The 22034-nt window shown below is 36.6% G+C and overlaps 1 pseudogene; it reads right to left on the reverse strand.

Annotated features, from left to right (window-relative positions):
- Nucleotides 1-14418: 14418 nt before the first annotated feature.
- On the reverse strand, nt 14419-14673 carry LOC114029938 (annotated as a pseudogene).
- Between the last annotated feature and the right edge of the window lie 7361 nt (nt 14674-22034).

Consider the following 22034-nt stretch of genomic DNA (forward strand, 5'->3'; position numbering starts at 1 on the left):
AGAAAGAAAGAAAGAAAGAAAGAAAGAAAGAAAGAAAGAAAGAAAGACAGAAAGACAGAAAGACAGAAAGACAGAAAGAAAGAAAGAAAGGAAGGAAGGAAGGAAAGAAAAGAAAAGAAAGAGAAAGAAATATTTGCCTTAGGTGATATTTGACAAATTTCTGAAAAAGTAAATTCACTAACAAATTACAATCCAGGGTTTGGAAACTCAGGCATTAATAATGCATACGTTATTAAATTAATTTGTGGAAACCAGTTTTAGGCAATTATGTATAAAACCAAATATCAGAATTATACATGGCACCCTTAGAATTGTATTTAATATCAGTTAGCACCATGGAAACACTTTTATTTTTTCTAGAGAATTTTATAGACATTACTACAATATGAAGGGCAGTGAAAAACCTTAAATATTAGAATTCTTGAATGTAATTCGTCATCACTAAGTATGTTGTCTAACTTACAGATAGAATTAGTTGTTCCCCTATGGCATTTAGTTTCGTACAGATCTTTGATAGCCCGACATTATAGAATTAAGTTATAGACTTTATGTTACATCTTAATTAATTACAGAAAGATAGAAACTATTCTTATTATAAGACATAGGAGGCAAGAAATGCATACTTGAATGAACCAATGAACAAGATAGGTAGGGGGAAACAAAATTGGAATTAATATGAAGGAAAACAAAAAAAGACTGGTACATATTCAAATGAGAAGAATGGGGAAATAAAAGGAGGAAATAGAGGCAAAAAAAACAAGCCAAGACAGTTGTAGCATTGACTTCTACACTCTTAGTCTAAAATCTCCCTTTGTAACTATGTGCAACTCTGGTTAATAACATTTTAAATCTCAAGTTTCTAAAGATTTGGATAATCCTGATACAAAATGAAACTATATCCAAATGAAATGGATTCTTTCTCGACAGTAATAGTAGTTGACATTTGTGTAGTGTTTTAGGGTTTGCAAAGGGCTTTACATATATTATCTAATCTGTTCCTCACAACAACACTGTAAGATAGCTAGTCCAGGTATTTTTAAAGAGTGGTAGTGATATGCACTGTAAGGCACATTGAATTTGGAATCTAAGAACATGGGTTCAAATCCTGAGTAGCTCTGCTCCTTCCTGTTTCAGTGATCTTGACCAAAGAATTTAAACCTCTGCAGTTGTTTCCTTACTCCCCCAAAAATGAGAGAAATGAAGTGATATTTAAAGTATCTTCCAGTTCTAAATCCTGCCTCAGATACTTACTAGCTCTATGAACCTGGAAAGATTGCTTAACCTGTCTGACTCAATTTTCTTATCTGTAAAATGATGATAATTACAGAGCATCAAATCTCTGTTTTGATAATCAAATGAGATAATATATGATTATATAATATATGAATATATAATATATGAAAATAATGCATGTATGTACATACACACATATATGTATATATCACCCTGCAAAACTAAAAACATATTGTCATTTGTTATTATTAAACTAAAGTAGCTATATTTTTATTCTCATTTTTCAAATGATTCAGAGAAGTTAAATGGCATTCCTAAGGTCATACAGTTAGTCAATGGCAAAACCAAAATTCGATCCCTGATTTTCTGACTCTGAATCTTAACTACCCCATACTGACACACCTACATCTTCCATTAGAGTGTAAGCTCTGCCCCACTGGAATTCTTCATGCCCATCATTATCATGTTAAAACCACGTCTATTAAGTATTCACATAATGCTATCTTTAATGAGCAAAACAAAGTAGATACTATAACTAGCTATGGGTATTTTTAGGTTAAAATAGATTATATAAAAATCAATACTTTTTTTCTAATATAAATAACTCTACAATCACTTAACCCAGAAGTGATTAAAATGGGCCCTTGCAGCCTGCAATAATCTCCTTTCAGAACTAAATTAAAATGTAATTGGGAAACATTTAACAAAATAAATAAAAATATAATAAAACAGATAACATTACATTTTAAAACTGAATTAATATGTGACCCTTAGAAGTCCTTATTTATGAATTAATGGCCCCCATTTGTATTTCAATTTGATATCATTGATTTAAAATATTTAATCTTTCTAAACTATTTCAAAATGGACAGAATATATTTTGATTTCTAAATAAAAGATTATGCTGGGTTATTATTTGGCCTTTAATTCCATAAGCTATTGCTTGACTTTTCAGTTTTACACTTGCCTTAATATTTTGATTTTTATGTTGCCCTTTGTGATAGGAAGAAAAAAGACTGCTTTCCAGATCCTTCTATTTTAGCAGGCTCCTTAGGCATTGACTCTCTATTAAAGTATCACTCTATCTAAGGCTATCAACTGTCACTGTTATGATTTGTAGCTTTGAGCTCAGCAGCTATCAGCTTCCTAATTGGCATCTTTGCAAAATTGTCAACCTATCTCCTTGCTGATTTGAACTTGGAGAAAATTGGTGTGCAGATATGGAAGGAAATGGAAAGTATATGCAGAGTATAGAGGAAAGAAAGTATGCTAAAAACAATGCAGTAGAGAAACAACTTTGCTTGTGACATTCAGAATTGATTCCCAGAGTCATGGAGTCTAGTGGGAAATAAGCAGCAATAGATTAAGTTGGCATCACATACAAGAGATGCCCCAAAGGATCATATTCTTTGTCCTACATGCTTTCACATTATCCTTTCCAAAGGCTGCCATTCTTATGGGACTGTAATTGTCTGATTGATAAGGATATACCTGGCTTTAACCTGGGACCAGGGACAGTAAATTAATAGTTTATTCTGGATATAATGAGAATTATAGACTAAAGCACTCGCAGTGGGAATAGAGAGGAAGGAATATGTAATAAGGGTATTCTGTTAAAAGGAAAAGTAGGATTTGTGAGTTAAGTTGCTATGCTAAACAAATGATACAATTAAAATATGAGTTTCTTGCATAGAAGTTAGATGAAATGGGATACTATGTCCAATACAATAGGGAAGATGGGAAATGTTATTCCTATTCACTGTAACATTTTACTAATCCTATAGCACCTTTGTAAACACATAGTGGTGTTGTCTAGAAGAGTGGCTATATAAGTAGACTCCTCCCTTTTAGATAGGCCCTGTGGTTGGACTCTCTCAATGTTTTTTCACTCAAAAATTTTTTCACTCTCTCAATGACCTCCTCAACTAGCCCGAAGGCATAACATTCCCTTAATCTGTTCTTCCTCAAGAACTCCTAGCTTAGAAGGATGGTTTCCCTTCAAAATATTTAATCTCCTCTGCTATTAGAAAGGTTGTCAGTCAGTCAATAAAAAAATTAATAAATACTGTAGTAAGACTAGCTCTGTTCTAAGTGCTTAGGAAACTAAGAAATGTCTGTTTTTTAAGGTATATACAAGATACATATAAAGGAGATGGAAGATAATTTCTGGTGGGAAGTCATTAGCAGGAATGGGGGACAGTCAGTATAAAGGCACAGAAACAGGAATGCCATATGTAGGGAAACAACAGTGGAAATGGATCGCAAAGGACATGGAGTGGAGTAAATTTTAGGTAGGAGAATTCTAGTGGGATGAAGTTTAAATGTTTTATATTTAATCCTGTAGATCATAGGAATCTGCAAGAGTTGGAGACAGACACACACACAGAGGGAGAGAGAGAGAGAGAGAGAGAGAGAGAGAGAATATATAGAAGGAGATCTACATTGTAAAAGGCCAAAGAAATGTGCCAAAAGATGATGACTGAAGAAAGGGCATTAGGTCTAGCAATTCAAAGGTCATTGGTAACTTTGGAGAGCAGTTTCAGTTGAATAATGAGGTCAGAACCTAGGTTACAGATCATTCAGAATTGAGTGAGAGATAGGAAGTGGTATAGACAGCTTTCTCAATGAATTTAACCACAAAGGAAGGATGTGATATGGTCATCAAAGAAAGCTTTTGTTTTGTTTTTCTAAAGAAGTGAGACATGAGCATGTTTGTAGACAGCAGTGAAGGAACCAGTAGATAGGAAGAAATCATCAAGAAGAATAGGAGAAAGGACATGAGGTGGGGTGGTGGTGGTGGTGGTGGTAAGGCTACAAAAGGAGAGGGAGAGATTGAGAATATAATAATGGAGGCAATCTGCTGAAGAAGATGGGAAGAAATGGGATCATGGATTAATGTAGAAGACTTGGTTTTAGAGAGGAAAAAGGGTTTCCATCTGAGACAAGCCAAAAGGAGAAGACAATGTGAAAAGTTGTTTAAGTGAATTGAGATGTGGAGGGGAGAAAATGGAACCATCTACAAAGGGCATTAATTTTGTAGGAATGTGTGAGATAAGGTCTTCAGTTGAATGGCTTGGAGGAAGTGGTGCCATGGAAGGCTTGAGAAGAAATGAGAAGTTTTGGAATAGCTAGACCTGGGTTAACAAATCATTTAGGGAAAAAATAAATACTTTGCTGCAGTGAGGGCCCTATTGAGATTAGTTAACATGAATTTGTAGTACGTTCAATCAGCAGGGCTTCATAATTTCTTCCAACTAAATTCAGCTGTGTGTGAATATGACATAAGGAAGCAGATGGTGTAAGTAATCCAGGATTTCCATTTGGCAAGGTACGATCAGTAAAAACAGTAGCTGTACAGAAGGTTGGTCAGTATAGGGGTGATGGCCAATGAAAGAACTGAAAGGTAGAGAGAATGGAGGTAATGGAGAGAATGAAAGATAAGATTATTATTTCTCAATAAGTAGAAGTTTGTTGCTATTGTATTTTTTTTTTACCAACTTAGATTGCATTTACTTAGTTTGATTAAACACAAATGGCATTTGTCCTCCAAAAAAGTTCTCCAGTGTCTCATCACAGCATGGTGACAACTTCTTGAATCTTATGCCAACAGAGTGTTAGCTCTGCCAGATCTTATGAAACTTAAAAAGATAAGTTCCTATATGTAGAGGATGTGGCTGTCATCTAAGGACAAGACTAGATAAATTCAGAATGGCTTCTCTCCAGAGGGTTGGACATAAGGTGATTTTTTTTCAGCCACGAAAACTCATAAAAGTGTATCTTAAGAAGTGGCAGGCTTTTGATGTACATCAGTGGAGGGAGTACCCATGCTGATGAAACTATAGATCCTTGAAGTACATATCAGGGTAATCCCATTTATGTGATTGAAATGTATAAATGATTGGAACTTCACACTATTTGCTTGACATCAATTAAAAATTTAATGCTTTGCATGTAGTGCAAGAAGTTTTGGAATTAAGCAGATTTTCAATTCTCAAGTGCTATATTCTAAAATGGAACAGATGTTCTAATTGACTTGAGTTTTGCTATGCAGATAAAGATCACCTTCTTTGTTCAGTGGACTGGATTGGATTGGATGTGATATCAAGTTATTTCTTTTCTCAAGTAGATTTCTCAAGCTGCTAAATGAAATGAAATTGACGAATTTAATCTCTCTCTTTTCTCCTAAATAAAACAGTTGTGATATATTTAAGTAGATATTCTCCATCCATAAGATACTGCCTGGGAAATTGTACTAACTCTTTTTTTTTAAGGCAATTGGGGTTAAGTTACTTGCCTAGGGTCACACTGTCAAGTATTTGGTCTGAGGTCAGATTTGAACTCAGGTCCTCCTGACTTCAGGGCTGATGCTCTATCCACTGCGCCACCTAGCTGCCCCTACTAACTCTTTCAGATCACCAGAGTACCAAAAACAAAATAAAAAACATTAATATTTGATTTGAAAGGTAAATTGTGATTCCCTCGTCCCTCAGATATTTAACATCCCAATCAGTTTGTTCCTGGATAATGAGTTTCTATTTGTAGACATCATACCAACTAATAGCATACTCATGGCCTATAAGATTCTGAATGGTAGATGGAAACAAAATTGAGGTTAACATGATGTGTATATAGTGTGCATTGCCATAAAGTCACTGAAATATTCTACAGTTCCATTCCTTCCAATAGCTATAGACCATCCTTCCCATGATTTATACCTTTTATCCTATCAGAAAGTTCATCTCCATTCTTACTCTCATGTATCTGTGAAAAAGATTCATAGTATATTGTTTTAGTTAGCAAATTGCCAATACAGAACAACAAAGCTTAAAATCTTAGTTATAGATAAAGTTTTATCATATAATATGTTGCATTATGATTTAAGCTTCTTTCAGCATGAAGGAACTATTTCACTTTGGTCTTTTTATCTTCAGTGGTTTGCAAAGAATTTACACGTCCTAAGCAGCTAATCACTATCCTTTGATTGGTTAATTGACTTCATGGAGCTTACATTCTAATGGTGAGAAGAATCAGGTGTATTATATGAGGAATGATTAAAGGAAATTTAATTATCTGATTTGTAAATAGGAGTGGACTGGATTTTAGTCTTTGAGCCCTGCTCATATATTCCTGTACCTGATTTCAGTTTAAGTGATGATATAGACATTTGGAAGGTGACAGCTTTTGACCATGATGACTCAAAGTTGGGTACTGTATAACGATGAAAAATAATTTATTTAGCTGCGCCTCTTCCATAACACAGGAGTAGCTCATCCAGACTTTAGCGTATGAAAGGGGCAACATGCCCATTTCTTAGTCTCTTTCCATTGCAGCTATAAGGAGGCAAAACTTCCTGAAGCTACTTCCAAGGGTCAAGAATGGAGGGAGGGGCATCACCCCTGTCTCCCACATGATCATGGTAGCTATGTTTCTTTGGCCACCTCTCTTTCTTTGTTTCTATTCTTTTCTGATCTTGGACAAATGAGTATTCCAATATTGTAGGATCATAGATTTAGATCTGGGAGGAAATTTAGAGACCATGAGTCCAACTCCCTCATTTTACAGATGAATGAACTGAGGTGCAAAGATGAAATTACTTTCTCAGACACAGCTAGTGTTTGAAACAACATTTGAAAACAAGTCTTCTTGATTTCATGCCTAGCATCCCATCTCAATCTATGACTCTGTCTGTCATTAAGGTGATCTTGGGAGTTCAAGAGATCTAGAAGTTCCAATAACAACTGGGGTCATAATAGAGACTACTTAAGCTGGTAGTAGTGGTGGTGGTAGTGGTAGTAGTAGTACTACTACTACTAGTGGTAGTGGTAGTAGTAGTTGTAGTTGTAGTCATAGTAATAGTGAAAATAATTTGGGAGATGAGCAGTTACACTGAGATAGACATCTCCAGGAAGAAAGCTTGTAAGCATTGCAAAGTCTGGGAAAATTGCCTGGTGGCTCAGCAATTGTCAAACCCAGGTGCCTGTATATGTGTATTCTAAACTTTGTGTTTCTCCCAGACACTAACATAGCATATTGGCCCACATTTTATAGATATCATGTTGGTGTATAGGAGAAACACAAAAAGTTAGATTATATATAAGCCAAGACATAGAAATATGAGAATACACATTATTTTGAAAATCTAAGGATAGTGCAGTTTGGTTGAGTTTAAAGATGAGAATAAGATACAAAAAGATGAAAAGGTTGGATGACACCAGATCATAAAATGCTGTAAAATAGAAGAAGGGGAGACTGAACTTTATTTTTTTTTGGTTGTTGATAGGAATGCAGAGGAGTGATATGACCAGTTCCAGATGTAAGAAAAATTAGTTTGGCAGCATTAAAAGCTTAAAAGAGGAATTAGAGATATAGGGAGCAAGCTGGGACACTATGATATTTTTATAGTACAGAGAAAAGTCCAGTGGGATGGACTGTTAGTGTCAAATACAACAGAAATGTTATGAAAGATGAAGACTAATTATTTTAAAATAATTCAAAATGTAACTACAAGGGGTTGGTAAAACAATAGTTTGTGAGGAAGTAGTAATACTAAGCAAAGAAAAATATTTTCAATTGAGTCATGTTTGAAGGGGAGGGAAAAGATAGTACAATTGTCAACTGGCATAAAAGAGTCAATACTTTTTTTTAAAGAAAATCTTAGTGACTTGTTTATGCTATGAACAGAAGGAAATGTTTCATATTTAAGGAGATATCTTTAAAATTCATGACAATGAGGCGATGACTATTAGAATCAATTCTTGGAAGAAGCTAGGGAAATTGAGCAAGGATAGAAGTAGAGGAATTAGCCTTAGGAGGGAGTAAGGTTACCTTTTAAATCAATCAATAAACATTAAGTGCCTACTATGTGCCAGACACTGGGCCTTAGCGCTGGGAATACAAAAAGAGGTAAAAGACAGTCCCAGCCCTGAAGGAGCTTGCAATCTAATGGTAGCAACATGCAAACCAATATCACAAAACAAGACATACATAGGATAAAAATATATTAATTAACAATACTTGAAAGTGTCTGAGAATGGTATGCATAATATTGCTGAGGAGTTAAGAAGGATGCTGAAGGAGAACTGAAGAAACTCATATCAAATGGTTTGTTTGCTCAGTGAAATGGGAGACTAGGTCACGATGTGTAAGTGAAGGCGGCAAGAGGAATGGAAGGATAACAGTTTTGAGATTATAATGCAAAGCTCAGAAATGCCATAAGGTGAGTGGATAAGACATAGTAGCATAGTAATTAGCGAAACATTAAAGTGGCACATGAAGGTGACATATGGAGAGAAATAATACCAGAGTTAGAGCCTCACAAGCTAGTAAAAGTTAAAGGGACTGGATATAGCAGTGATAGTAAAAGGCCATTTTAGTGAGAGTGTCAAAAGATGGAAGGATATGAGGTGATAAAGAATGTAATTCCAAACTTCTGTATAGTTTGCTTCAAAGATTCGAACATTGTTATGCAGAATCTGAAGATTAAACTTGTGCTGTGGGGCTCTGAAGATAGGAAGAGAGCTTTCAGTTCAGAATCAGAAAGAATTTCCTAACCATTAGAGGTATATTAAAATGGAATGGATTTTCTTATAAGGTGAACTCTCCATTATTAGATGCTTTCAAGCAGCATCTGAAGCAGCACCTGTCAGGGATTTTCAATTCAGAAGTCATGATTACAATAGGAGTTGTAATAGATAATCTGAGGTTCCTCTTCACTCATGGACCCTATAACTATACTGCAGTATTTCCAGGATCTGTAAATTGGTGGGTCCACTGAAGCATTACTGCCACATCTTTATAAACTTAACAGATGGTCTTTAAAAAGTTATAGGAAAAGAGAAATAATGGTGATGATATTCTCTGAATGCAGATAGGTTAGTTCTCAAGACAATAGACTTGCAATTCTTGATGGGGACCATGTTCAAAGTCTTTCCACTTTTGTAAGAACTGACAAAGTTTATGTATTTTGGGGAAACTTTTTTTTGAAAACTCCGGGTCATCTGGGTAACCATACCACAATGGTGCATCCAGAATTATCCAAGAATGATAAAAAAAAAAATGTCAGTAACATACATAAAACATGGATTTTGTGGTATATACAACTCTATTATTCTTGTTACTATTGCAATTATTGTCATTGCTTTTATTATAGTCAATAATGCTAAAAAAAATCTTAGTTTTACTAGGCATCAGAATTCTGTCCTTTCAGATAATCTTTATGTTTTAGTGGATGGTATTCACAAGTAGTAAATATACAAATAAAACAAAAATTAAAAAAATGGTGTCCAAAATTCTAGTGACCAATCTCTGAATTTGCTTTAATGCCCAGAGAATTATATAATCTCAAATTCTCAAAATTGGAAATAATCTTGAGACAACATAGTTTTACCAATGCCTGCCCAAGAATCCCTTTTTCAACATCCCAACAAGCGTTTTTTAGCCTTCATTTAATGGCCACCAATGATGGGGAATACATTGCTATTCAAGGTGCCCAATCCACTTTGGAAGAGCTCTATTTCTTAGGAAATTTTTGCTTGCATTAACTCAAATATGTTTCTGTGACTTTTGCCGTTTTACTACTAATTCTATTCTCCAAGGCCAAGCAGAACTGTTCCTATTACTTTTTTTGTTGCTATTATTGTTGTTCAGTCATTGCAGTCATGTCTAACTCTTTGTGAACCCGTTTGGGGTTTTCATGGCAGATGCTGGAATGGTTTGACATTTCTTTCCCTACATCATTTTACAGATGAGGAAACTGAAGTAAACAGGATTAAGTGACTTATCCAGGGTGACACAGCTAGAAAGTGTCTGAACCCAGATTTGAACTCTTCCTTACTCTAGAAATGGCATTCTATCCACTGTGCCACCTCCTTCAAATACTTAGAAGTGGCTTGAGCTTTCCACTCCTCTCTCCCAAGTCTTTTATTTTCCACCTAAAAATCTCTAGGTTCTTCAATTAATACTTATACAATAAGGTTTTCTACTCACCAAACTGGTCATACTCCTGTAAGCATGATGCACATTGACAGAACTTCCTAAAATGTGAGAATAAGACACAGTTTTGTGGATATATTATGACAAAGACGAAAAGTGGGAAACTTCAATCTTCTTAGCTGTAGACATCCTTCTCTTGAAACTGCCTAAGAAAGCATAAGGATTTTAGATTGTTATATAACACAAAGTGTTGTTCCATACTGAGATCACCTTCTAGCTTGTGCTTGTGAAGTCTAAATTTTATATCAAAGTATAGTACATTACATTCCTCCCTATTCAATTTTATTTTATTAAATTGATCCATCATTTAACCTGTTGAGTTCTCTTTGGATCCTGACTCTGTTATCCTATGTTAGTTACTGCTATCAGTTTTGTACTATATATATATTTGATAATTTGTCATCTATCTGTATTTTAATTCATGAAGTTCATGGATATTTTAAACAAACTAGTCCAAGCAGACCCCTGGGCTATGTTAAAGTTCACCCACTAATGGCTATTCATTGGATATAGTCATTGAATCTGTTATATAATCCAGGCAACATCTTTTCATTTGATCTATAAAGACATTATATATTCTGTCAAATTCTTTAGAGCATCTAGATATACTATATCTTTACCATTCCCCCAATCTTGTCTAATCAAAAAAGAATGTAAGATTGTTTTGTCATCATATTTTTATTTTTTGGTTGTCATAGGTTTTTTTTTGTTGTTTTTGTTTTTGGTTTTTTTTTTTTTTTGTGAGGTAGTTGGGGTTAAGTGACTTGCCCAGAGTCAGACAGCTGGTGTGATATGTCTGAGGCCAGATTTGAGATCAGTTCCTCCTGACTCCAATCTGGTGCTCTATCCACTGTGCCACCTAGCTGCCCCATAGAGGGTTGTTTTGAACCATTCTTGCTACTGATCACTCCTTTCCTTTTTAAACACTCACACTCTTTTTGATAATATTACAGATTTTTTTCCACAATAAAGTCAAGTTCATTGTACTAATGTTTTTTTTTATCTTTTTATTTAATTATTTTTAGTTTTCAACATTCACTTCCATGAGATTTTGAGTTCCAAATTTTCTCCCCATCTCTCTCCTCCACCCCAAGATGGCATGTAATCTGATGTAGACTCTACATATACATATTGAACCTATTTTCACATTAGTCATGTTTTAAAGAAGAATTGCAACCAATGGGAGAAACCATGAGAAAGAAGAAACAAAAAAACAAAGAAGAGAGATCAGATAATGTGCTTTGATCTGTATTCAGACTCCATAATTCTTTTTTCCGGATGTGGATGGCATTTTACATCATGAGTCCTTTGGAGCTGTCTTGGATCCTTGCATTGCTGAGAGGAAATGAGTCTGTCAAAGTCAGTCATCATATATTGTATCTGTTACTGTGTACAATGTTCTCCTGGTTCTGTGTACTAGTGCTCTAAGAATCCACTTTTCCCTTTTTGAAAAATTGTGACAGTTTCCCTTCCCCAGTTCTGTGATATCTCTTCTAGGGTCTCAAAGATACTTCAAAGATCACTTATGCATTTCAACAATTATATCTACCAGTTTGTACAGTGTCCTACTATGTAGTTGTCCAAGTCTGGTGACTTGAAATCCCTGAGCTCAACTAATTCCTATCTTACTGTCTTCTCTCTTATCTTGAGTTTCACTGTCAACCATTTTTATTTTATCCTTTCCATCCTCAAGATTATTCTACTTAGCAGGGGAAAAGATGTTAAAATAAACAACAAGAAATTCTGTCTTATCTCGGACACTTAGACTGCTGACCTTGCCCTTATCCTAGCTCTCACAGCAACCTCCCTAGAGATGAGAGCTATCACCCCCATGAACACAAACTGCTGATGAATTGCCACTGATGGCCAGATAAAATATCCTAGCTGATGAAGTAAAATGTGCTCAGGCAGAGGCAGGGAGTGAAATATTAGGCACATCAAAGCATCACCTTTCCCTGTTACTAAGAGTCCTGTGAATGGCAGGTACACTGAGATTGCAAGACCTACTTACACCTGAAACCTATTCATTCCCCTTTCACCAGTCATCACATTGAGAAGTGTTTCCTGTCTGGGCCAAAGGAACTTCTTGATGTTCCAAGCTGGACTTTTTAATTGGGCACCAAGGGTAAGACTGTAATCTTGTCAAACTTGCTCATTTCATAGCAGTAATGCGTTTCAGGAAGTTCAGGACTACTCTATCATAAATCATCAAACTTGAACCTTATAAACACCCAATTTCATCAGCTGAATTCACTATTACTCTGACAAAACTCATTCACCAATGGTTAGTATACTCCTAGTCCCATCTATTCTTCCTATCCCAATGATATTGAACCTGTAGTTGGCAAAGGACAAATTCCTTTCTCCAAACTCAGCTCTCTACTCCATTATTTACATTTCCCTCAACCCATCCCTTCCCCTAAAACATCCCACTCCAGTTCTGCTTCTTTCTTTTACTGTGCCCTATAGAATGCTTACTCTATAATAACATGCTTTCATTTTAAACTTCTTGATTCATCATTTCTTCCATCTTTTGGTACTCATTGAAACTTGATTCCTCCTGATGGAATTGCTTCCCTCATCACCTTTTCCAATACTAGCTATTCGTTCTCTCATATAAGCCCCCCACCCCTAACTCATTTGTTCACTGTCATGAATTCTGAATATTCTTTGCTCTCTATTACTACTTCCAGACTCTCCTGTTATCATCTTCACATTTAGCCATCTCTCCTCCATTGAGTTGTATTCAATCCAAATTTATCAAGTACTCCAAATTCTAATAGATGTTGCCTATCCAAGGAAATCAAAGACAATTCTTTTTTTTAAATTAATAAATTTATTTATTTTTAATTTGCAACATTTACTTCCACAAGATTTTGAGTTCCAAATTTTCACCCCATCTTGCCCCTCCCCCCACCCCAAGATGGCATGCATTCTGAATACCCCTTCCCCTAGTCTACTTTCCCTGCTATCTCCCCCCCCACTTCCCCTTTTATTTTCCTGTAGGGCAGGATAGATTTCTGTATCCCATTTCCTGTATTTCTTATTTCCCAGTTGCATGTGAAAACATTTTTTTTAAACATGTGTTTTTAAAACTTTGGGTTCCAAATTTTCTTCCTTCTTCCCTCCCCACCCACCCTCACTGAGAAGACAAGCAATTCAATGCAGGATATACATGTGTAGTCATGCAAAACACTTCCATAGTAGACATGCTGTGAAAAACTAACTCTATTTCACTTAATCCTATCTCACCCCCCCATTTATTCTATTTTTTCTTTTGACCCTGTCCCTCCTCAGAAGTATTTGCTTCTGATTACCCCCTTTGCCAATCTGTCCTCCTCTCTATCATCCCACTACTCTCTTGTCCCCTTCCCCTCCTATTTTCCTGTAGGGTAAGACAGATTTCCATATCCAATTGAGTGTGTATGTTATTCCCTCCTTAGGTCAAATACTATGAGAATAAGATTTGCTCATTCCCTCTCACCTTCCCCCATTTCCCCTCCACTGTAAGAGCCTTTTCTTTTCTGTTTTTTTTGTGAGATAATTTGCCCCATTCTACCTTTCCCTTTCTCCTTCTCCTAGTATAATCCTCTCTCACCCCTTAATTTTAGTCTCCAGATATGACCACTTCATCTTCAACTCACCCTGTGCCCTCTATCTATCTATCTATCTATCTCTCTCTCTCTCTATCTATCTATACATACATAAATTTTTCCCTCCAACTACCCTAATACTGACAAAGGTCACATGAGTTACAAATATCATCTTTCCATGCAGAATTTAAACAGTTCAACCTTAATAAGCCTCTTATTATTTCTCTTTCCTGTTTACCTCTTCATGTTTCACTTGAGTCTTGTATTGGAAAGTCAAATTTTCTATTCAGCTCTGGTCTTTTCATCAAGAATGCTTGAAAGTCCTCTATGTCACTGAATGACCATATTTCCCCCTGCAGGATCATACTCAGTTTTGCTGGGTAGGTGATTCTTGGTTGTAATCCTATCTCTTTTGCCCTCTGGAATATTATATTCCATGCCCTGTGGTCCCTTAATGTAGAAGCTACTAAATCTTGTGTTATCCTGATTGTGTTTCCACAATACTTGAATTGTTTCTTTCTGGCTGCTTATAATATTTTCTTTTTTTTTGTATCAAATTTGTTTTATTCTTTACAGTTTCTCAATCATCTTGATTCGTTCATTAGTGCTGCTTCCAACTGAAGGAGCATCTTTCTGTAAGTCTTGCCTTTCCTGCAGTAGGTTGACAGAGCACAGTGGAACATCCCATACAGAGAACCACTGTTTGTGCGTGGCTAAAGACAGTGGTGATTTTATAACACTCTGGGCACTTTACATCCATGAAATACAAGTGCAGACTCTGCACCAGGCGCTTCTTCTTGTCTTTTCACTTCTCCTCCTTGGGAGAGGGGTGCAGGAGGTCTTTCATGAGAGGCATGTTGGCATGGGGAGATCTTCACCAGCAGAAAAAATGTACTATTTTCTCCTTGACCTGGGAACTCTGGAATTTGGCTACAATATTCCCTAGAAGTTTTCCTTTGGGGATCTCTTTCAGGAGGAGATTGGTGGATTCTCTCAATTTCTATTTTGCCCTCTGGTTCTAAAATATCAGGGAAGTTTTCTTTGATAATTTCTTGAAAGATGATGTCTAGGCTCTCTTTTTGATCATAGCTTTCAGATAGTCCAATAATTTTTAAATTCTCTCTCCTGGATCTATTTTCTAGGTCAGTTGTTTTTCCAATGAGATATTTCACATTGTTTTCTAATTTTTCATTCATTTGGATTTGTTTTACAGTGTCTTGATTTCTCATAAAGTCACTAGCTTCCAATTGCTCTACTCTAATTTTTAAGGAAGTATTTTCTTCAGTAAGCTTTTGGACTTTCTTTTCCATTTGTCCAGTTTTGCTCTTTAGGGCATTCTTCTCTTCATTGGCTTTTTGGACCTCTTTTGCCACTGGGTTAGGCTATTTTTTAAGGTGTTATTTTCTTCAGTATTTTTTTGGGTCTCCTTTAGCAAGCTGTTAACTTGCTCTTCATGATTTTCTTGCATCACTCTCATTTCTCTTCCCAGTTTTTCCTCTACTTCTCTTACTTGCTTCTCAAAATCCCTTTTGAGCTCTTCCAAGTCCTGGGACCAATTCATATTTGTCTTGGAAGTTTTGGATGTAGGAGCTTTGACTTTGTTTTCTTCTTCTGGTTGTATGTTTTGATCTTCTTTGTCACCAAAGAAAGATAATATAGTCTGACTCTTTTTGTGCTGCTTGCTCATGATCCCAACCAATTATTTGAGTTTTAAACTCTTTGTTAAAGTAAGAGTCTGTTTCTAATGTGAAGAATGTACTGTCCCAAGCTTCAGGGGTTTGTAAAGCTGTTTTCAGAGATACCTCTAGGGACCTGAAAATTTTCAGTTCTTCCAAAGTGCTGTGATAAGGGGCGAGGTGTTTCCTCTCCACAGCCACTATAAGTTCCAACACGCCCGTGTTCCTCCTTGCCCCAGGACCGCCCCTCAGAACTGTGACCCAGATCTAAACATGGGCAAAGAGATCTTTGCAATCCCCCTCTGATCAGCCACTTGATTCCCCCTCAGTCTGTGGGCTGGAAGCCCAGGAGGCAACCACTGCCCTCGGGGTGGCTGAGACCTAGCTTCTTCTCTCACCAGCAGTCAGAGACTTTTCCTACTGACCTTCTAAATTGTCTTTGGTGTTCCTGGGTTGAGAAGTCTGGAAACTTCCACAGCTACCCGTGATTCAGTCCTCTGAGGCCTGCTTCAGGGTTACTATGGCCTGCGCGCCCACGCCAAACTGCGCTTCTCTCTCAGCCTGGTGCGATGTACCTTTCCAATCAGCTAACCAGGTTGTCTTGGGCTGGAAATTTGTTTTACCCTGTTTTTTTTTTGTGAGTTCTGCTACTTTAGAATTTGTTTAGAGCCATTTTTATAGGTGTTTGGAGGGGTTTGAGGTAAAGTTCTAGCAAGTCACTGCTTTCCCTCTGCTATCTTGGCTCTGCCCCTGAAAGAAAATCCCTCTGCTTGGCTCTGCCTCCCAAAGAAAATTCTTGATCCTTTCTCCAATGAGTTCAGTATTTCACTCTACCCAAGTACTTCTTCATTTTAATGGATTGTACTATACATGCTGATATTCCTTTAAATACCTTAATTTCTCAGTTCTTCAATACCCTTAATTCCTATAATTTAGTCTTTCATTCTGTCTTAGGGGAGTCACACAGAGAGTCATATCATTGGCCATGTCGTAATTCCCATAGGCTCTACTTACATATTTAAGTAGTATAAATTGACTTTATTTGATCATAATCTTTTATCTTCCCATATTTTCCTACATCTTGCTCCTCCTAAAATTGTTCCTTGTACTTACTATGACACTCCCCCCACCCTTCCCCAATCCTTCCATTCCTTAATACTCCCCAGGCCCTCACATCTGATCTGGGTTCACTTTACTCCTTGCCCAATCTTACCCCTTGGTGAACCAGTTCAACTCTACACTTTCCTCTACTCTTGAATCTCTTGTTACCTTGGTCCTATCACCTATCAAATCTTGCTGAACCCTAACCTGAGGTTATGCCACCATTCAACTGCCTTGCTATTATTCACATGATGAAAACAAAACTTGAAGAAATTACAAAATTTTGCTGGCTAGATTCACTTGCAAATTCATGCTAGCTAATCTCAACTGGGCCCACACTACAGCAAGGTAGTTCTATTGCTCCTCAATATTTGATTTGCTCTTCTACTCATCACAATAGTTATTCCAAACCTTTTATTCTCTTCTTACCATCCCTGCCACTACCTTCTCCTACCCTTTTCTATTGAGGATGAGATGACCTCAGTATATACTTTGCTGAAAAATCAAAGTCATTTGCCTAGAGGTTCCTTTTCTCTTCTCCTTATCTTATATCCCACTTACATCACACCTGACTTTCTCCTTCACACCAGTAACTTATATTCAGATGTGGTAAGCCTTCTGCTTGTCAAGGCCAACCCCTCTACACATACCCTTGATACCACCCCATCTGTCTTCAGCAGATTGTGCCACCAATATCACGACTCTTTCTTTCATTTTCAATCTCCTCTTCTCCCTTTTCATCTGTATGGTTGCCTCCAAACAAAATGGAATCTCTCCTATCTAGAAAAAGAAGAACATAGCACCCTTATAAGATAATACCATACCACAAGCTAACAACCTATATCTCTCCTTTTCTATTTAGCTAAACTGTTTACAAAAGCCGTATATACTAGATGCTTTTCTTTTTTTTTCTTTTTTTCCCTTATTTATTTATTTTTTTTTTGCAAGGCAGTTGGAGTTAAGTGACTTGCCCAGAGTCACACAGCTAGTAAGTGTCAAGTATCTGGTCTGAGATTGGATTTGAACTCAGGTCCTCCTAACTCCAGAGCCAGTGCTCTATCTACTGTACCACCTAGATGCCCCGCCTTTAATTTCTTATGACTCTCTTTTCAATGCTCTGTAATCTCTCTTTTGACCTAATAATAAAGCTAAAACTGATTTCTCCAATATTACCAAATGCAATAACCTTTTATTTTTCTAGGTACTCATTCTTTTTTGAGCTCTCTGTATTATTTCACTTTGGTCGTCCCTTTTTGTCTCTGGATACTCTCTTCTTTGAATTTTCTTGACCATCTTTTGTGTCTTCTTTTCTGTCTGACTATTCCCTCAGAGTCTTTTTTGCTTTTATTTGATCCATGCTATGTCTACTAACTACAGGTATCACTCAATGTTTTCTTGGGCTTTTTCTCTTTATATTCTATAACTTGGTGAACTAATCAGTTCCCATGAATTTAATCATCATTTGTACATAGGTAATTCCCAAATCAATTTATCCATACCTTGTCTTTCTATTGAGTTCCGATACTACATCACTATCTATTACATACATCAAATTAGATAGAGTACAGGCATCTCAAACTCAACATATCCAAAACAGAACTCTCTCATCTTCAAATGTTCCCTATTGCTGTTGAAGGAACCACTATCCTTCCAGTCTTCCGGATTCACAAACATGTTATTATTGTCAACTCTTCTTTGATATTCACCTCACATGTCCTACTAGTTTGCAAATCTTTTAATTTAAAAATACACACACATATCCCACATATATCTCCTTCTTATTCATCAAACTAGTTAAGGCCTTCATCTTCTTTCATCTGGACTGTTCCAATAGCCTTTGACATCTATCACCCCTGACCCAGTCTCTTCTCCATTTCAATTCATCTTCCACTTAGGTGCTCAAGTGATTTTCCGAAAGCTCAACTTTGACCACGTAACTCTCTTCCTCCTTACAAAAATAAACAATACAAAAACAAAGACAAAAAACAAACTCATTGGCTCTCTTACTTCTAGGATCAAATGTAAACTTCCATGTTCAGCATGTAAAGCTCTTCACAAACTACCCCCTTCCTAATTTTACAATTTTCCCAAATTCTCTCCTCCACAGACACAATGATCAATCATATTGACTAGTCTATTGGCTGTTCTTCACATAGTAAGTAGCCTCCATCTTTGTGTCTTTACTCTGGCAATTTTCCATGCCTGGAATACTTCCCTTCCTAACCTCTGACTCTTACAATCCCTAGTTCCCTTTGACATTAAGCTCAAGTGTCATCTCCTCCAGGAGGACTTTTCTAGATCTCTTGACTGATATTGCCATTCTTTCTAACATTACCTTCTCATTCTGTATTGATCTTGGGTTTTCTGTTTTATATAAGTTGTCTTCTCCATTAGAATGCAAGCTGTTTGAAGATAATAGTTTTATTTTCTTTGTGTCCTGATAGTTTGTCACAGTGTCAGGCACATAGTAAGCACATAAGTAAATTAACTGCCTTTTGGCTAGTTGATTTATAAATACAATGGTGAGAGTGATATTTGTAAAGACACCAAAGTTTGGCTATAGATGGAAGGGAATTAGAGAGGAGAATATGGAGCTGGCTTTCAGAGCAGTAGCAGCAGGAGTGTAGTGGTTCCCATTTTGAAGCCTCACCATGCAAAGAATTAACAGCTGAGAGGGCAGAGTTGTTGGCTGTAAACATCAGGGCAAAGGTGCTAAGAACCAGTCAGAAAAGGAGAACATTGCATTTTCCAAATAACTATAACTGTGAAGAGTTGGATCATTTTCTTAGTGGATGATCAGCTTACTGAGAGATCTTTCCTACATAGTATTTGATATTGGGCTATCTTGACCTAACCTCACAGGGCTGTTTGGGCCTGGCAAATTTGTACACCCTTATTGTCTACCCCACCCTGTGAGACAGAATCAATTACCCTTTTGTTGTTTCTTATTCTTTCAAGCCCTATTTATTTTCTGTGTGTACTCTTATCATTGGTTTTTTCTTCAAATAAAGATAAGCTGACTTTTATTGAATTCAGAATTTTTGCTATAGAGGATTGGGTGAAAAGGGAAAATATAGCTATTGGATATTTTTTTTCAGTCAAAGCAAAGGGTCTCTGTACAATTGCTAGGAAAGGAAAAAAAAACCTTCCCTAGTCTGGGGGCTCTAAGCTTACTGAATTCTGTGAATGTTCAGCATAATTAACACCCAAAAGAGCATGGTGAAAGGATAAATGTGGACCTATGGAACCAATTATAATGGATTTTAAAGAAAAAAAAAGTATACTCCTATATTAAGTTCTTGCATGCCAGAAGAGTGTCAGCAAAGTGTTTTCTAAAAATCTAAGTTAGTCAATGAGTTCCTGTGCATCTATATTGGTCTTTCTAAGAACCTCTTCTCTTTTTCATTGCAAAAAGACTGACTTAAGTCATCATAATTGAATTCTTTTTTTTTTGTCAATGGAGTTAAGTGACTTGCCCAGGGTCACACAGCTAGTAAGTGTTATGTGTCTGAGGCCAGATTTGAACTCAGGTCCTCCTGAATCTAGGGCCGGTGCTCTATCCATTGTGCCACCTAGCTGCCCCCATAATTCAATTCTTGAGGATTTCTTGACCTTTTTGGGTCAACTCCCTTTGTAGAATTTAAGCTATCAGATCCTACATATCATTTTTTTAACCCTTTGCAATGTGGTCTTACTAAAGCTCATTAAATTATTCCTGGCTTTTCTCTTCTTTATTATGTATTCTAAAATCAAGTCACTCCCAAAGTCCCTATGACTTCTATTTTAGCAATGAGTTTTTCCTTATTAATCTAAAAAAGATCTAGTATAGAAATTTCTTTTGTTGTTTCCTCCACCTTTTGAAGAATAAAATGGTCATTAATGCAAGTCTGAATTTGCTAGCCAATAATAAAAATCACAATAACATTGCCACCACCACCACCACCAATAACTAGCATTTATATAGTGCTGGTTACGTGCCAGGCAGAGTTGAAGGGATTTACAAATATTATCTCATACTACAACCATGTGAGGTAGGTGCTGTTATTATCACCTCATTTTAGAGTTGAGGAAACTAAAGAAAATACAGGTTAAGTGACTTGTTCAAAGTCACACAAATATAAGTGTTTGAGGCCAGATAGGAACTCAGGTATTTCTGACTCCAAGTTCAGCTTTCTATCTACTCTGCTACCCGGTTGCCTCCAGACTCTAGTAGTCTGTTTAATAATCTGGAAATGTCAGTAAAGAAAAGCTGTTAGAGGAAGAGACAATGGCAAACAACCTGTAACCATCAGTTATGCAGCTATCAATTGTGCCACCCTTTTAAAAAAATTCTATTAGAAGGTTCTCTTCTAGAGAGGATTCTGGTAAGATGGCAAAGTAGGTCAGAAAATTCCAAGGTCTCAAGATTTCCCCCCACAAAAGAGATAAAATAATACCTTAAGGGGAACAAAGTGCAGGTAAAAAAAAAAACATAAAAATACAGGGTTCTTCCTGGGACAATTTGAGAAGATCAGAGGAAAAATTCTAGGACAAGGTTTGGTCCCTGTGAACAGTAAATACTTCCAGATTAGGGTCCCATTAACAAGAAGCAGTAAGCCTTGGGTTAGTTGATTTGAGAGGATGCCTTGGCCCCAGTCAGGGAACTTGTAGCACTGGGATAGTGCTGCTCAGTTGGGTGTCTGAGTCAGGGAAGATCAAGGGAACTTCTGTTGACAAGTAACGACAGACCAAGCCTTGCTGCCAGAAGTAGCTAGGGGCTAGGAGGAGCCAGAACATGTCTGATGAGTGCAAAAGCAGAATGCCCCTGGCTATGGTCACTTACAGGAGGCTGGAGGTTTGACTTTGGTCTCTGGTTATCAGGAAGAACTGAAGATCTGGGGCAAGAGGCATCATCCTCCACACCCCAGGTCTAGAGGTGATTACAAAAATTAAGCCATTACCACAAAAAAATGCATAGGCAAAAGAGGAAGAATCCAACCAAAGAAAGTCATTATGGGAATACAGAAGACCAGGGTTCATCTTCAGAGGAGGATATTGAAGCAAAGAAACTCCCTTCTACCCCAAAGAGCAATGTCAAATTGTCACCTGCCCTAAAAGAATTCATAGAAGAACTTTAGAAAAAGATTTTAAAAATCAAATAAGAGAGATGGAGGAAAAACTGAAAAAAAAGAATAATCCAAGAAAAACAATAAGATTATGCAAAGAAAGTCCACCAATTAGAAAAGGACATCCAGAATCTTAAGGAAGAGAATAAAATGTTGAAAATTAGAATTGGGCAAGGTGAAGTCAGCAAAGTTATAAGAGATCAAAAAATAATTAAACAAAATGTGAAGAATTTAAAAATGGAAGAGAAAGTGATCTGGAGAACAGATGAAGAAGAGAAAACATAAAAATAATCAGACTAACTGAAAGCTATGATAAAAAAAAGAATCTTGATACA

The sequence above is a fragment of the Vombatus ursinus genome, unplaced genomic scaffold (genome assembly GCF_900497805.2).
Source record: "Vombatus ursinus unplaced genomic scaffold, bare-nosed wombat genome assembly UNPS02014942.1, whole genome shotgun sequence".
In the NCBI taxonomy this organism is placed as follows: domain Eukaryota; kingdom Metazoa; phylum Chordata; class Mammalia; order Diprotodontia; family Vombatidae; genus Vombatus; species Vombatus ursinus.